This window comes from Capra hircus, unplaced genomic scaffold (assembly GCF_001704415.2).
Source record: "Capra hircus breed San Clemente unplaced genomic scaffold, ASM170441v1, whole genome shotgun sequence".
NCBI lineage: Eukaryota > Metazoa > Chordata > Mammalia > Artiodactyla > Bovidae > Capra > Capra hircus.
Genome location: NW_017189617.1, coordinates 9,450 through 22,081, shown reverse-complemented (window position 1 = coordinate 22,081; position 12,632 = coordinate 9,450). Strand labels below are relative to the sequence as shown.

Here is a 12,632-nt window from a genome sequence, read left to right as displayed (position 1 = left end):
ACAGGGATTGACATTATCTAGTTGATATTTCAGAAAGATAACTTTAGCAAGCACTATGTTGAATGGTTTGGATGATGATGAGAACAGATATAGGAAGAACTGTTAGGAGGCGATCACACTGGTTCCAGGGAGAGATGCTGAGGCCACAAACTGATACAGTGAAAACAGAGAAGAGAAACATATGAGAAAAGGATAGGAAATGAAATTATTTGAATTTGGTAATATGTTAGATATACAATGTAAGGGAGAAATGTCAGGAATAACTCCCAGGTTTCTAGCATGTGTGAAATGGTGGTACTGTTAGAAAATCAGGATTACAGTAAGAAAATAAGAGTAATATATACAATTCTATACAAGTTGAGTAGAAGAATGGAGTTTATAAACATTGTATATGTTTCCAGAAATGAATATATTTTTAATGATTTTGCTCTCTGGCTATAAATGTTTCCATTTTAGTCTTGATACTTTTAAGGGGAACATTTGAGTACATTTAGATCCTGGTGGCTCAGAAAGTAAATAATCCACCTGCAATGCAGGAGACCTGGGTTCGATACTTGGGTTGGGAAGACCCCTGGGGGCAGTATAGCAACCCACTCCAGTATTCTTGCCTGGAGAATCTCCATGGATAGAGGAGCCTGACAGGCTATAGTCCATGGCGTTGCAAAGAGTTGGACACAATTGAGTGACTAAGCACAGCACAACACAGGCTTCTTTTTGGTCCACATGGAAGATTGGGACAGTGTGTGTGTGTGTGTACAAAAGTATGTTCACATGCTTGCAGAACCAGCATATATTAAAAAAGCCTAAGCCCTGCATTGATCTAGGAGTTGTATTTAGTGAAATTGCAAATACAGTCTTGGACATGCCATACATATCATACTACTTACTTTAAAAAATCAAATTAATGTTAATTTTGAGGCCCCATAGTAATCAACTGGTATTTCAATCTCAGTCACTGTATGCTGCATGAATACATCTGTGTGTGTGTGTGTGTGTGTGTGTGTGTGTGTGTTCCCCCTTTTTAGAATCTCATAGAAATCTGGAGGTTATACATGGTTTCTAGAAATCTTGTCTTTGCTGCAACATCAATGTTATTGACTTGTTCATTGTCTGAATCTACATGATACCTTAAAGACCCATTGCACTTGTGTCAAGGTTTGGAATGATATCTGGCAAGTCTGGAAGCTGTCCTGTCTATGGTCCAGCTTCCCTGGATGGCTACATCACAATCACACTCTCAGAAGATCACGGCATCTTTCTAAGGCATCCAATTTAGGGCATAGATCCTCTGCTGTTTGTGGAACTCCAAGCCATAATCCTTTTCTGGTCCCGGGAATTTTATTCTCTTTCGTTGCTTATGCTTCTTTCTCCTGAAATTTATACATTTTATTCTTTGTTTCCAAGCCTATTGACCTCAGGTTACTTAGACTCCTGGAAAACAAAAAGTAGGAATATTATATTTCCTGAAAACAAATTCAGCATTAAACACCGAGGGCAGTTTCAATCCTCCCCTGAGATAAGGAACACAAAGGAAGGGAAAAATAGAGCAAGAGTGAAATACATATGTCTTCTCCTGGATTATCTTCAAAGCTGAGGCTGATTCAAAAGCTTTTTTTATGCAGTTAGTTTATTTGGGAATTGATCTTAGACAATGGGGATGAGGAACCAGAGAGAGTAAAACAGGGAAGGAGAAAAATCCAATTATGTGTTGTTAAGTTGGCTACTGCTGTAGATAGTTGATATCACTCTAGATAGACCATTCTGAGGAGATATATAGTGTGTGCCTCAAAATGACCACTGATTTAACAGGTGTTGTCTTTCCATTGACTCCTGGCCCTAATTTAGTTGAGGATTATTTTATTGAGAGGAGGTACTGTCAGCATGAAGTGGGATTAAAGCTTGCAGACCACTTTTTGTCATTGTATGGTTGAAATAAAATCTGAGGGTGAGATGCTGTAAGGTAGTATTCAAGATGTGTCTTATAAAGTCCACTCTTTGCATTCACTGTTTCTCATTTTATCCATTAAGTATTTTCCCATTAAGCTGAGATCAACTGCTTTCTCTAAAAATGACAATACATGGGGGAGATTAATGGGACATGTTACTACTGTTCCTACCATTTCAACTGGTCCCAAGTCTGTATTGATATTTACTGTCTCACACCTCCACCTGCAGTTTACTTTTCCCTCGTTGCTGCTGCTGCTGCTGCTAAGTTGCTTCAGTCGTGTCCGACTCTGTGCGACCCCATAGACAGCAGCCCACCAGCCTCCCCTGTCCCTGGGATTCTCCAGCCAAGAACACTGGAGTAGGTTGCCACTTGCTTCTCCTATGCATGAAAGGGAAAAGTGAAAGTGAAGTCACTCAGTCATGTCTGACTCTTAGCGACCCCATGGACTGCAGCCCACCAGGCTCCTCCATCCATGGGATTTTCCAGGCAAGAGTACTGGAGTGGGTTGCCGTTGCCTTCTCCGTTTTCCTTGCTAACGACCAGTATATTAGTTGGCATAGATTGTTTTTCTGGTGGGATTATCTAAACTTTCAACCTTAAGAGGTCTGAGTCCTTAGTTGACTTGCCCTTGCCTGGGCACAGTAATTATAATAACCTATCAGTCATCATTATGAGGTGTGGAAACCCAAAGAGATATTCTAGTAAAATTCCATGAGTTCTAGAAATTTCTCCTTATTTCAATTATATAAGAGTAAACTTAAGCTTTCATAGTAACGAGAGAGTCATTTCTTAGGCAGGTTAATAAGAAGTCTAGGGGTCCCCAAGGAGAGAGGAGTCTGGAATTCTCAAGGAGGGAGAAAGGACAAACCTTTTTTTCCCCTCTACATTCCTTAGGATTATATAACAATAATGTATCCTGCTTGGGGACAGTCTCTGAGAAAAACCTTCTGGCTAATCCTGTTATCTTGAAATGTAAATTATGGGAGTAGGTCTAGTGAGGTCTTTACAACTTCCAGACATTCTTTTGATTCATTGTAATAACTAATTAGAGAGTATATAACTCCATTGCTAACACTAGCAAGGGGGTGCTCTTTCTGCCTCCTTCTGATGCCTATGTCAGAAACTTTCTCTATCTCCTTTATACTTTAATAAAACTTTATTACATGAAGCTCTGAGCAATCAAGCCTCATCTCTGGCCCCAGATTGAATTATTCTCTTCTGGAGGCCAAGAATTCTGGGTCTTTTCATGTGTCAGCAACAACCTTTCAGTAATAAGGTCAATTCGTACCATAAAATCAACTTTTTTCTTTGTTTGCTAGTCTACTTTTATGAGAATACATTATTGACCAGATAAGAGTTATTCCATGTTCAATGGCACCCTATACTCTCCCCTTTTCTTAGAAGCATTGTCCCCCAACAAAAACCAGGGCTTTGAACCTGGAAGAGCCTAAGAATTTAGGAATAGAAAGTCATAGCCCACAAGTGTTGGAGAGAGGAGTCAATCCTAATGTTCACTGGACCAATTCATTCTAAGTATTGAGGATAAGACCATATATTAGCTATATTTGAAGAAAGTAGGGAAAACCACTAGACCTTTCATGTATGACCTAAATTAAATCCCTTATGATAATACAGTGGAAGTGACAAATAGATTCAAGTGATTAGAACTGATAGACAGAGTGCCTGAAGAACTATGAGTGGAGGTTCATGACATTGTACAGGAGGCAGTGATCAAGACCATCCCCAAGAAAAAGAAATGCAAAAAAGGCAGAATGGTTCTCTGAGGAGGCCCTACAAAGAGCTGAGAAAAGAAAAGACACAAAGGGCAAAGGAGAGAAGGAAAGATATACCAATTTGAATGCAGAGTTCCAAAGAATAGCAAGGAGAGATAAGAAAGCCTTCCTCAGTGATCAATGCAAAGAAATAGAGGAAAATAACAGAATGGAAAAGACTAGAGATCTTTTGAAGAAAATTAGAGATATCAAGGGAACATTTCAAGCAAAGATGGGTACAATAAAGGACAGAAATTGTATGGATCTAACAGAAGCAGAAGATATTAAGAATAGGTGACAAGAATACACAGAAGAACTATACAAAAAAAAAGATCTTCATGACCCAGATAATCACGACAGTATGATCACTGACCTAGAGCCAGACATCCCAGAATGGGAAGGCAAGTGGCCCTTAGTAAGCACCACTAAGAACAAAGCTATTGGAGGTGATGAAACTTCAGTTGAGCTCTTTCAAATCCTGAAAGATGATGCTGTCAAAGTGCTGCACTCAATATGCCAACACATTTGGAAAACTCAGCAGTGGCCACAGGACTGGAAAAGGTCAGTGTTCATTCCAACCTGAAACAAAGGCAATGCCAAAGGATGCTCAAACTACCGCACAATTGCACTCGTCTCACCGAGTAATGCTCAAAATCTTCCAAGCCAGGCTTGAACAGTCTGTGAACTGTGAACTTCCAGATGTTCAAGTTGGTTTTAGAAAAGGCAGAGGAATGAGAGATCAAATTGTCAACATCCGTTGGATCATCAAAAAAGCAAGAGAGCTCCAGAAAAGCATCTATCTCTGCTTTATTGACTATGCTAAAGCCTTTGATTGTATGGATCACAACAAACGTGGAAAATTTTTAAAGTGATGGGAATAGTAGACCACCTTACCTCCCTCCTGAGAAATCTGTATGCAGGTCAAGAAGCAACAATTAGAACTGAACATGGAATGGCAGACTGGTTTCAAATCAGGAAAGCAGTACATCAAGGCTGTATATTGTCACTCTGCTTATTTAACTTACATGCAGAGTACATCATGAAAAATACTGGGCTGGATGAAGCACAAGCTGGAATCAAGATTGCTGGGAGAACTATCAATAACCTCAGATATGCAGATGACACCACACTTATGGCAAAAAGTGAAGAACAAAGTCTCTTGAGGAAAGTGAAAGAGGAAAGTTGGCTTAAAACTCAACATTCAGAAAACTAAGATCATGGCATCCAGTCCGATCACTTCATGGCAAATAGATGGGGAAACAATGGCAACAGTGATAGACTGTCTTTTGGGCACCACTATCACTACAGATGGTGACTGCAGCCATGAATTTAAAAGATCCTTGCTTCTCTGAAGAAAAGTTATGACCAACCTAGACAGCATGTTAAAAAGCAGAGACATTACTTTGGCAACAAACCTCCATCTAGTCAAGGCTATGGTTTTTCCAGTAGTCATGTATGGATGTGAGAGTTGGACTATAAAGAAAGCTGAGTGCTGAAGAATTGATGCTTTTGAACTGTGATGTTGGAGAAGACTCATGAGAGTCCCTTGGACTGCAAGGAGATCCAACCAGACCATCCAAAAGAAATCAGTCCTGAATATTCATTGGAAGGACTGATGCTGAAGCTGAAACTCTAATACTTTGGCCACCTGATGCAAAGAACTGACTCATCTGAAAAGACCCTGATGCTGGTAAAGATTGAAGGCAGGAGAAGAAAGGGACAACAGTGGATGAGATGGTTGGATGGCATCACCGACTCTATGGACATGAGTTTGAGTAAGCTCTGGGAGTTGGTGATGGACAGGGAAGCCTGTCGTGATGCAGTCCATGGAGTTGCAAAGAGTCGGACATGACTTAGCAACTAAACTGAACTGCTCAGCCATATGTGCAATGAACGTGCTTTATAGAAAGGTATAGAAAGATTATGCCTCAACCCTGTAGGGGGTAGTCGCAAATGGAACATTCATTCAACATCTACTAGGCTATTTCATTTGACTGAGCTCAGATGATGTGATATATAGTAGAACTAGTGGATCTCAGATGAAAGAGAATTGTCATTAACTAGCCACAATAGCTGATCGTTTTGTTTGAAGGATCATACTATATTGAGACCTCAATACCACTCTCTGCTGCTGGTAGATTGGGCATTTAGCAGTAAAGCAGCTTTATCAGCCTAGGTTAGAGAAACCCTTTGTCTAGCTCTCAGTGCTGTCATCATAGCCACTTTATTCATAGTTCCATTAAAAAAGCACTGGGATAGCCTAGGAAAGAGGTTTACTGAATCTATAGAGTGAATTGCCCTACTCACCTAAATGTTGAGAGCTTCCTGAATATTAATGTGTGTTACAAACTTTGTCATGTTTTACCCATTCCTATGTGTCATTCATATGACTCTACCTTAGACTTCTTTGTCTCCATTATTTTAATATTTTTATTGTCAGGCCTCTTATCAGCCAGCCAAGCCATTTATCATTGCCCAAAAGTCCATGGATATACATACTTCCAGCCATTTCTCCTACATTTTATCAGTTAGCTATTGCTACATAATAAATCACTCCAAAACTCAGCTGTTTAAAAGAGTAAATACATATTTTTACTCATGAAATTTTGATCAGCTAAATGACTCTGGTTTTCTAGACTATGCTTGGTTGATCTCAGTTGGTCTTATTCATGCATCTGTGGCCAACTAGTGCATCAGCTGAGAGACAGGTTGGTCTAGGGGGACTTTTCTCACATGTATGGTAATTTGTTGCCTATTGCCTTGGATAAATTAGAGCAAGGCTACATGCATCTCATCATCCAGCAAACTATCCTGGACTTATTCATATGATCATCTCATGGTTCTGAGAGAGAGGAAAAACATAGAAAACCTCTTGAGTACTAGGCCATAAACTGCTTAATGCTACATCCAATGAGCCAAACAAATCATAATGCCAGCCCGAGGATTAAAGGGGTGGAGAAATAGACTCTACCTCTTAATGGGAGGAGTTGAAAAATTAGAAAGAACAAGTTAAGGAATTGTGGTCATTTTTCTAATTAACTTATTATATACAGCAAATTGATAACCAGGTGTAATATGTAAAACTTTGCCAAGTGGGAAGATTTTCACTTATTTCTGTCCTTTAGGCACATCTATATATATGGCTGGTAGAAACATTTACAACAGCATATTGAACCTACTATATGTGAACAGGAACCTCTCTCTTTTTACAGTTGATCATATGGTACACTAGGAGAAGGAGAGGCATCAATGCAACAGAGGTAAGTGACATGAGATCTAGGCCTTCTGTTTGTGTAACTTACTTGAGACTTTAGGACCAGTCTATTGTATGATGGATTGCTATTGACGTGGTGGACCTGATAATAACCAGCTCATGATGGTTAGCTCTCGCAGTAGTCACTGATGTCCCTTAATCATGTGTTTAGTCTCTACTGGGGTCTAGTGTTAGTTGTTCAGTCATGTACAACTCTTTGCAACAGCAGGGGCTGTAGCACACCAGGCTCCCCCACCAATGGGATTCTTAAGGCAAAAATACTGGTGTGGGTATCCATTTCCTTCTCCAGCGGATCTTACTGGCCCAAGGATTGAACTCAGGTCTCCTACATCGCAGGCAGATTATTTACCATTTGAGCCATGGGGAAGTCCCCTGCTAGGGTCTAGTAGCACATATAGGTCTTCTTTTCAAGTACCAAGTAGTTATCTGCTGCAGAAGGCTTGGCCTTGTTCCACTACCCTTTGAGTCTGTGTTATAACTCTCTAATTGGAGTCATAAAATCCACACAACATCCCCATCCACTATACCTTTAACACCATCAAATCTGCCTTGTCATATGACCTAAAAACAGGCAGTTTTCACCTTCATCTTTTCCAGAACATCTGTGATAGGTCTAAAATTAAGGCCCAATATTATATGCTCTCTTGATATCTGAAACCAGAAATGCCCCAAGTGGCTTAAAGCAAAGTTCCCCTTTGTGGATAATGTCTCCTAGTCAGACCACTCTCCGTATCAAAGGTGCCAGGCACAGTTCCTGCTTATCCCTGGATAGTGGGTTTCAGTTCTCTGTCAGCTATAACTATTTATTTATTTATTTATTTATTTAATATAAATTTATTTATTTTAATTGGAGGCTAATTACTTTAAAATATTGTAGTGGATTTGCCATACATTGACATGAATCTGCCAAGCGTGTATATGTGTTCCCCATCCTGAACCCCCCTCCCACATCCCTCCCCATCCTATCCCTCTGGGTCATCCCAGTGCACCAGCATCGAGCACCCTATCTCATGGATCAAACCTGGACTGTCTGCCAGCCATAATTATCCAAACAAGCCAATTTCATGTTCCGACAAAAACTAGGCACCACCCTACTCTCTTGACACTATAAAGTCTGCCTTCTGCAGCCTTTTCTTGTTAACTCTATTTCAGGTTGCAACACACAGGTAGTATTATGTGACATATGGTGTCCTCCTTCCTTAGGCTGTGAGTATATATGACTCTTAAACTGCTGTTAATTTTATCTCTCCAGTGTTGGTTGTTGTGTGTTTGACCAATGCCATAATTCTAGGGTGTTCCTCACCAACGGGGATGAATGGGAAGCAATTAAAATAACCTTTCTTACTGCTCATAGCCTTACTCAAAATTGAGCCTTTTAAATGTCTTGATAAATGGGTAAGAACAGTATTTCCAAGTGTAATATACTACTACATCCAAAATTCAGTGATGACTGCCTATCACTGTGTTGCTTTTACATTGTAAGGGGATCCAATATAAGATTTCTGCCAGATGTTGAATACTCCAACCCAGTTATTACCCATGGACTGCAGAAATAACGATGACATGGGTCCATAGAATCTTTGACTCCACTGTCAGATTGATTTAGGCCAGAATTCCATGTATCATTCTGGCTTCCTTAAGCTCCCATCTTATCGAATATGTCAGGTCATTTAAGATCAATGTCATCTCCAACTTTATATCAAAGGGTTTTTTCCTTGAATTTCTTTTGTCAGATATTAATATTACTATATTCCTTTTCAGTTTTTAAATTTTTATTTTATTCTTTGCATTTTCAGAACTTGCTTTTGTATCTGTGCACACAGTGGTCTTGGTCAATGACTCACCCATATTTTCTGCATCTGCATGAAGTACTTTTGCTAAAGTTCTTAAAAATGCCTTTGTGGTCCTATGTCACGCAGAATGGTGATGATCAGGAAATTCATTCACTCAATTATCATTCTATACAATGCACTCCTTGGTGCAAAAGATGGAGAGGGGAATTTAAAAAAGGGACAGAAGTCTCTCACTTCTTGAACTGGACACAGGAGTTCTCAAATTAAAACCAGAACATAAAAAGAGGGAGCAGGTGCTTACTGGCACCATGAATACTAGACACCAGACTGGACAGTGAACTTTATTTCCTTGCAAAGTTTTCAAAACACCCAACCAAGCACTGCCTTAAGTCCAGCAAGTACAATGCTCAGGAAGTTTCCACCAAAATGCAGTGGCTGGCATTTATGGATGAAGATGCAGGCTGAGCATCCCTGCCACAAACACCCCAGTCCCCTGATTTTAGCTGAAGGTGATGACCTCCAGCTGCTGCTTGGCCTCTATGGCTATGGCACACTGCATGGCACTGGGGGTGACCTTCTTCCGCTTATTGGGCACATTGTTCTCCTGCTGCTTCAGATCAAATGCCTTGGTGAAAGCCTTGGTGCAGGAGCCACACATGAAGGGCTTCTTGTCATTGTGCCTCTGCTCATGGTCCTTGAGGTGGGACTTGTTCTTGAAGGCTTTGTTGTATATGTAACAGAGGACGCACCTCTCCTTGCTGTGAGCCCTCACATGCTTCTTTAAGTCTGGAGCATGGATGAACAATTTGCTGCACACCTTGCAGCTATAGGGCTTGTAGGCTGCATGGGTCTTCAGGTGCTTCTTCTTCTTCTTCTTCTTCTTTTTTTTTTTTTTTTTACAATACTCTATTGGTTTTGCCATACATCAACATGAATCTGCCACGGGTGTACACGTGTTCCCAATCCTGAACCCCCCCCCACTTCCGTCCCCATACCATCTCTCTGGGTCATCCCAGGGCACCAGCCCCAAGCATCCTTTATCCTGCATCAAACCTAGACTGGCGATTCGTTTCTTATATGATACTATATCCTTCATGTGTGCCTGGGTGATGAGGCTTGTAGTGCACATCTTGTAGACGAAGGGCCAGTCTGTCATGTGCAAATTTTTGTACTTCCTCAGCCAGCCCTCATCTGAAAGCATCTTCCCACAGGCCTGGCAGGTGATCTGTTCCTGGTGATGGTCATCCAATAGGTACCCGAACTTCATGTTGCTGGCAGCTGTGGTCCAGCCTGGAGTCTGTTCATCCTTCACTTTTCCCATCTCATTGCTCAATGTTAAGGCATTGAGGGGTCTGGTATCCCAGATCCTTGGACTTGGAGGTCTCCACGGATTTGAATTTCTGGTGGTAGCTGTTAACTTGCCCTATTCCTCGCTCCCCAGCTCTTTCAAGATTGCTTCCTGGACTCTGAACATTGTCTTGGGCGATTTACTGTCCTTCTGACTTGCAGGGGCAGGGGGAGAAATGCCTTCTACTGTGTCATTGGAGGGACTGTTTTCCTGGTCTCCGAGTTCCTCCATGTCTTCATCCTGAGTGTCAGCAGCATCTCCAGTGGGGTAATTGATCTTGAGGTAGTACTTGCTTTTGGATTGGTCATTATTTTTGCCTGGACTGGACACGTCCAACTTCTGAGAACAGTTTATCCAAAAATCGGATACCAAGAATCTGACCCGATGACATCATTAAATTAACATTTTTTTTGCCCACAGAAGCCTTTAACCATTTACATATAATTCAATACCTCTTCAAATATATCAGAATGGCAAAAAAATCTGTTTCTATTACTGAAGAGATATCAACCTCAAGCTTATTGAAAAGCTTTCTAAAATAGGTACCATAGGGGGCAATGGTATATCTGTGTGTGCTCTGAACTTTACATCATCAGCCACAATTGCGATATTGAAAAATTCTCCTTCCAGGTTTTGCTCATTTAGTGTCTTCAGAGACAGAGTTTTATGATCTTTGTCATATTTAATGGATGGTTCCAAACATGATTGAAAACTCCATGAACGCCCAAGATGGTGGAGGGATAGTACAGGGAGACCACATTCTTCCCCACAAATTCATCAGAAGATAATTTGAATGCTGAGCAACTTTCACAAAACAACTTCTGAATGCTGGTAGAGGACACCAGACACCCAGCAAGGCAGCCCATTCTCTTAAAAATGAGATAGGACAAAATATAAAACATTTAAAAAAAGAGAGAGAGACAAAAGAATTAGGGACAGAGATCCATCCTAGGGAGGGAGTCATGAAGAAGTTTCCAAACAGTAGGAAACCCTCTCACAGAAAGGTCTGGGGGTACTTTTGTAATCTTAGAGGGCAACATAACTGGGAGGGAAAAGCACTACAAAATATGTGACTAACTGCAGCTCCCAGAGGAGAAGTAGCCCAGATGCTCGCCTCTGCAACCAGCTAGTGGGGGCTGGACAGGGAGGCACGGACTGCATCATTGGTGCTTAGGGTAAGGACCAGGTCTGAATGCCCTGAAGATGACCTGAGGGAGCTAATGTGAGATAGCAACCCAAACTGTGGCATTGCCAGAGGTGGGGGAGGGGGAAGGAGAACTTTCCCTTGAAAGGTGCTAACAAGCAGCCAGGCTGCTCAAAGAAAGGATTGCGTGAATACCAAAGGAGAGCTAGCTGGCTGCTAACAGGGCCCTTTCCCTTGCTGAAGGCAGAGAGGCAGGTGTAGGACAGCCAGAGCCAAAAGGCAAGGGGCAATCTCGGCCCCAGAGACCGTCATCCTTCACCACATTCTGAGTAGGCTCCCAGTTGCTAACCACGTCTTCCTGGGATCCTGGAAGTTTAGCATCTGCCAGCAGCATCACAGCCTGAGGTCAGCTTCCCAGAGGAGACACATGGCATAACTGAGACAGTGCTCTCATGGCACACGGGGGAAACCTAGCAGCTGGGACAGGGAAGGTGATTAAGATGCACGACCCACCTGGGACAGTGTGCTTACCAAGCATCTGAGCTGCTCGGATCTGGGAAGGGCACAAAACAAATGCCCAACTGAGTCTGTACCCTTGTGGAGTACCCAAAAACCTGAACCTGAGCAGCCTAGACCTGGGAAATGCACTAAATGCAAGGCCCAATTTGGAGAGTGGCCATGCAGAGTACCCTGGAGCTTGAGCAGTGTAGAGCCGGAAAGCACATGCCACGAACTGGGGCAAACCCAGTGTGGTCAATACACTGAGAACACTCCCCCCACACACCAGCAATATTTTTTGCAGTGTCCCTCCCTCCCTACAACACAGCAGAACAAGTGAGACTAAATAAGTGACCACCTTTGGCCTCTTGTGTCAGGAAGGAAATTAGACACCGAAGAGACTTGCAAACAGAGGAAGTTAAACAAAGAAGAGGGAACTGCTCTGGAAATGACAGGTGCAACAGATTAAAACCCTGTAGTTAACATTGACTAAACATCAGAGGGGGACTATAGACCCCCTCTGAAAACAAGGACAAGCTGGAAAAAGGAACTATCTGAAACTGTATTGAGGCCACACTGCCCAAAACATCTCCAGAAAAATTACAAGATATATTTTTACTATAATCACGTTTTAATATTTTTTTAAAAATTCAAGTTCTTTATTAGTCTCTTAATTTTAATTTTTAAACCTACTATAACCTTGCAAAAAGAGACCTTTTTTTACAGTAGACTTATATATATATATATATATATATATATATATATATATATATATATATATATATATATATAATTGGGGGGATGAATTCTGTTTTGTATTTTTAATATAGTATCTTTGAGAATCTACCTCTACTT

General features: G+C 41.3%; 1 pseudogene; it reads right to left on the bottom strand.

Moving 5' to 3' along the window:
• Positions 1–9,286: 9,286 nt before the first annotated feature.
• LOC102174282 lies at positions 9,287–11,673 on the bottom strand (annotated as a pseudogene).
• Positions 11,674–12,632: the final 959 nt, after the last annotated feature.